At 52.3% G+C, this 4,951-nt stretch overlaps 1 long non-coding RNA gene across 1 annotated transcript; it reads left to right on the top strand.

Annotated features, from left to right (window-relative positions):
- The first annotated feature begins 1,594 nt into the window (after window positions 1–1,594).
- LOC125617325 lies at window positions 1,595–4,054 on the top strand. The gene is made up of 3 exons (XR_007348305.1): window positions 1,595–2,806; window positions 3,184–3,238; window positions 3,677–4,054. It is a non-coding gene; the product is annotated as an uncharacterized LOC125617325 (long non-coding RNA).
- Window positions 4,055–4,951: the final 897 nt, after the last annotated feature.

The raw sequence follows: 4,951 nt of genomic DNA, 5'->3' as shown, positions 1-4,951 counted from the left end.
AACACGAATTTGCAGCGGTATAAATGAGTTCTCCTTGCTCCATATCTCCAACACTTGACATTGTTAGATCTTTTAATTCTTGCCAGATAGACTGATGTGAAGTGCTGATGCTGGTCTCTTTCCTCTGATCTCTTCACAAATTATCTTACAATGTAATAACCTGAAAGAGGGGGAAACACTCTCTGTGTTGTACAGATACAGTTTTTTGATACCGGGAGTTGAACTCAGGGGTTCTCAACCACTCAGCCACATTCCCAGTCCTATTTTGTATTTTTTATTTAGAGACAGGGTCTCACTGAGTTGCTTAGTGCCTTGATAAGTTGCTGAGGCTAGCATTGAACTCGCAATCCTCCTGCCTCAGCCTCCGGAGCCACTGGGATCACAGGCGTGCGCTACCACGCCCAGCTGCACAGATACTTTTAATTGTTCATTTGTTTAACAAAATACTGAGTGAATATTCTGGGCTAGCTATAAATGGGTTAAACCTCAAGCTTCCTAAAAGTAGCAGCATCTGATGGCCATTCAACGGCTTCTGCTGCCCAGATCCTTCTCCCTTCCTGACAACAACCTGTTTCCACTGGGGAGTTGCCTTTCCCTGAATGTGTGAAAGTCCAGGTAAAATCCTATGAGTGCTTGTGAGCCAGCTCTTTCCTGTTCTGCTCCAATACAGATGGGGACACTGAACTAGGTGCTGTCTCCCAGGTCTTCAAATCCTGTGGCTCCAGGGTGAGTGGGTGCAGGTGAAAATGGGGGTGTCGCAGATCCTGATGGGTAAGTCTGGGTTAGGCCAGCCCTGACCACACTGCCTCCCTGGGAAGGAGCTTCTGTGTGTCCTGACTTCCTGAGTCTGGAAGTTTCCCTGGCTCATCCCCAAGTCTCCTGTGTTTATGTGAAGCTCCTGAACTTATCCTTCTAATAAAGAATCTTTAGTTAAAGTTACCTTGAGTTGGTTTCTCATGGCGGGAACCTTACAAGGGTTGGGTGCAGTTCCTCCGTGTGGATTGGCAGGAAGGAATGAGGGACCAGAATGAAGGGGCTTTCATTCCCTCTGGATCTTAAATCATCCTGGGCATTGGGAGGCTCTTTTCCTGCCATTTTCCCCAGGGGTGGGATTACCTGGGCAGGTCAACAGTTCACCAGAGGTCCATCCTCCAGGCATGGGGCCCCGTGGAATTCTTCCCTACCTGGGCTGTGCAAGAAACGATCCGTCATAAGGAGGGAACCAAGCCGGGTCATCATGGCTGCAGGCTCTTCCCAGGCTCAAGGTCAACGTTTCAGGGCATGAACTTCCAACTGGTGAAGGTGTCACCCTTCCATGAATTCTTGCTAGTGAGCCAAGTAAATCAAGAGATGTTTTTTCAAGTTCAAATAGTATTTTTCTGGAATTTCCAAGGGCAAACCTTTAGGATCTAAGATCACCCCATAGGCCTGTAGCTCATAGGAAGCTCCTCACTTCTCTGTGCTCAATCTGCAGCACTGTACTGTCCTCCATTCTGTCACTGTCTGCCTTCTAGCCTGACTGGGAGCTCCCTGAGGGTAGGGAAGCAGTGGTTTCCATCTCTCTCCCCAGTGCCAACCTCAGGGCCTGGCACAGAGATTTTCAGTTGAATAAATATGTGCTGTTCCCTGTTCCCACGACACTGAGGATAGGATTGGACCTGGAGGTGTCTTATCTGCAAAGGAGGTGTGAGTTAGGACAGCTGGGCCTCCAGAACATTTGGCTGGACAGATGTATGCCCCGTCTCCCTGGATGCCAGCTCTGAACTGGGTGCTAGGGAGATAGGATCTAAAGATCACATGGCCCTTGACCTGGAGGAGCTCATGGTCTAAGCAGTTTGGGTGGTGTCAGACCTGCCAGGGAGGCATCAAGGATAGATTTTCAGAGATCAATGCTTCTTTTTACAGGACAGGAAACTGAGCTTAGAGAGGGTAGTAAATAGCAAGACCAAGGCTCAAGGTCAGACATCGCTCATCCTAACCACCGTCTGAAGTCTCTGGAGTCACTGATGGGTTGATCGTCAGCAATTCAAATGCTGATTGAGTGCCAGTTCTGAGTCCAGCACTGTGAGGCACTGTGACACTGGGACTGGGGCTTCAGGGGAGCCAGTGCCCACAGCCACTGCTCCTGTCATCTGGGAGCTGACAGGCTGGTGTGCAGACAGACACGCAAGAGGACTTCCGGAGTGACCAAATCTAGGAGGACGTGAGGGTGTTGGAGGAAGGGGTTGTTCATACAGTCAGAGAGGTCTCTGCTTTCCTCCCTCTTTCGTTCCATTCCTCACCAAATATTCCGTGAGCCGACTGCATGCCAGGCATTTTCTAGTACTTTGCAGCTTATCAGTCTCCTGCTTCTGCACACGTCTCAGCTGAAAGCTAGAGAAATAAAAAATTTAGAGTAACAGAGGGAATTTGCATAAACAAGAGCAATTGATTCTGAAATGAAGAAGTTATCAGGACTTTTCAATAGGAATCTAATTGCTTGTCTTCACACCTTCTGTCACCAGCTGAATGTTCCAGATTATCATGCTCTTGTATTCCTGGAGTAGAGGGAACACAGTGTGGCTGCTGCTAAATTTGGTGTGTTTGGGAACAAAATCAAGACAACAGAGATACAAGGGATGCAAGCCTGGTGCCATCTGCCTGAAGAGCCCCCAGTAGGGCAAGGGGCCAGAGGACCACCCCTCCCTGTCCTCCTGGGCCCGGTGCTTCCTGAACAAGACTCCTGGGCACCAGGACCCTCTGCAAAAGGTCTTGGGCATCTATGGTGAGAGCGATGGCCAGAAAGCCTCGGACCACCCAGAGCCAGGTACCACCAGAGGCAGCTCAGAGGGGAGGGCGATGAGGCCCACCGTGGGGTAAAGGAGGGCAAAGGGAGTTTACGAGATGAGCAGGTGACAGGTCAAAGAGGGGCAGATGGCGCCCAGAGGTAGAAACCTCATGTGCTGAAGCGATGGGACCTGGGACTGTTTGGGGGCGGGAGGGGCCACCGTGACTCCAGCTTAAGCTGCTCCACAGCTGCATCTGGAGCCCCTGACTCAGATCCGTGGGCCCCTGAAACCTCCGTTCCACCTGCCACCCCAGATCTTGCCTCATACCCCAGGCCCATGGCCAGCCCTCCCTCCCAGCCCCTCTGCTCCCTTCCTCCCATCCTACCCCTCTCTGTGACTTGCTCCCCGCCTCCAGGAACCCACAGCCCAGCAGGGAAGACGAATGCGAAGATGGCTCTTGGAGACCCCAGGTGAGCTGAAGTGCAGAGATGGCTAGGAATGCGCTGGTGAGGAGGGGAGATATTTCCCAGCAGCGGGACTAGGTGCTGGGCCCAGGGCAAACCTGGGGCTGTTCACACAATGGGGGCCGTTGCTGGGGGGGGCTGAAGGATATTGTGCTGTTATTTAAAAGAGGAGGTGGAGCCAGGGAGGGAGCGGACCTTAAGAGGGAAGAGAGAGTCAGAGAGCCTTTTCCACACACCCTGCTGGGGTGGGCCTCCTGGTGGGGGGATTCTCATCTGTGAGGGGGACGCCAAGCTGACATGGAACAGGCCCCAGGTCACATGCAGAGCAAAGGCTGCCTCCATCGGAGGGGACAGGGTGGGGTGGGAAACAAGGTCTCATGGCGGGTGGAACCTGTCTCTGGACTTTCCCACCCTTCTCCTGTGAGTGAGGTTTGGTCTCTGCAGCAGGGTCTGGAGTCCCCTGGAGGTTTCCAAGCCAGGCCTGTCTACCTGGACGGAGGCCCTGATCTGTGCGGCCTGCTGCCATTCACCCTCATGCCTGCTCAGCCCCCTGCCACCCTCCCGCCAGACTCACCACCCCTGGATGCCCATCCTGCCTGGACAGAGTCAGGGCCCTCCTGCCAGGCCCATCCTGTTGCCACCCGAGCTGCAGGAGACGGTCGGTCGCACGTTTCTGCTCGGCGCACGTGTGTTTATGTCCTGCCCCCGACGGCCCTGCACTCCTCCCAGGCCCTGCCAGCTTCCAGAACATTTATCAGGCCTCTGTATGTTTTTCTTGTGTGGGATTTAAAATGATTTCTTTAAACAAGGTCTAAACTGGGATTGATTTCCTCTCTTTTGAGTGGTTTGTTTTGTAATATGGTTCTTTTAACAGTCTAAATTGTGGGAACTTGGGAGGAAAAAGAGGGAATTTTCTGACTTCACATAAATACAAATTACTTTATCTGCCTTTGAAGACTTCCATGTCTTTTCCTTGAAAAGGCTGGAGTGGAATTCTTTGGGGTCCCTTTCAGAACTGCCATGATGAGAAGGATACGCTCGCCCAGAGACTTCCATTCCAGGCTGAGAATGAAAAACAACCCGGGCCCTTCCACAGAGCCTCCTGCTTTTCTTTCAAAGCACATTCATCTCCATTCATCTGATCTTCCCCACATAAAATTCCTTTAATTTGATCTTCACAACAGCATGAGAGCTGAGGAAGAACACAACATCCCTCCCAGCGGAGCGAGTCGGAGGGGGCTTGCCAGTCAGGTGTGGGCCTGGCCTGCGAGTCACCCTGTCACTGCTGGGGAGGCTCCATCATCTGTGAATCAATTCAATAAACACTTCCAAGCAGTCACTGTGCCAGGCTCTGAGTGGGATCAACCTCGAAATGAACTATTGGGCTTCTCCCTTCGCTGTTCGAGTCTCCCTGCCTCCGACCCCTTGCAGATCGTAGTTCCTTTCTTCTCTTGCTTGCCTCCAGGAATGGGGAGCTCACCACCTATTGGGGAAGCCCATTCTAACTGGGGATGGCTCACATAGTTGGGATCCTTCCTTATGTGGAGCTGAAACTCTCCCTTTGTACATGTCACCCACACTGGCCCCTGGGTGTTCCTGGTTCCCCATAGCGGTTAGGGGCACGCCCCAAACTATCCTGTCTTTTCTGGGGATCTGTCTTTGTCTGAATGTGGGCTGGGGCCTGCTCCTGAATGAGATCCAGCTTGGTGTCAACCTTCC

This window comes from Marmota marmota, unplaced genomic scaffold, assembly GCF_001458135.2.
Source record: "Marmota marmota marmota unplaced genomic scaffold, marMar, whole genome shotgun sequence".
Classification (NCBI taxonomy): Eukaryota; Metazoa; Chordata; class Mammalia; order Rodentia; family Sciuridae; genus Marmota; species Marmota marmota.
Note: the sequence above shows the minus strand (reverse complement) of the source record. Positions and strands in the feature narration are given on the sequence as shown.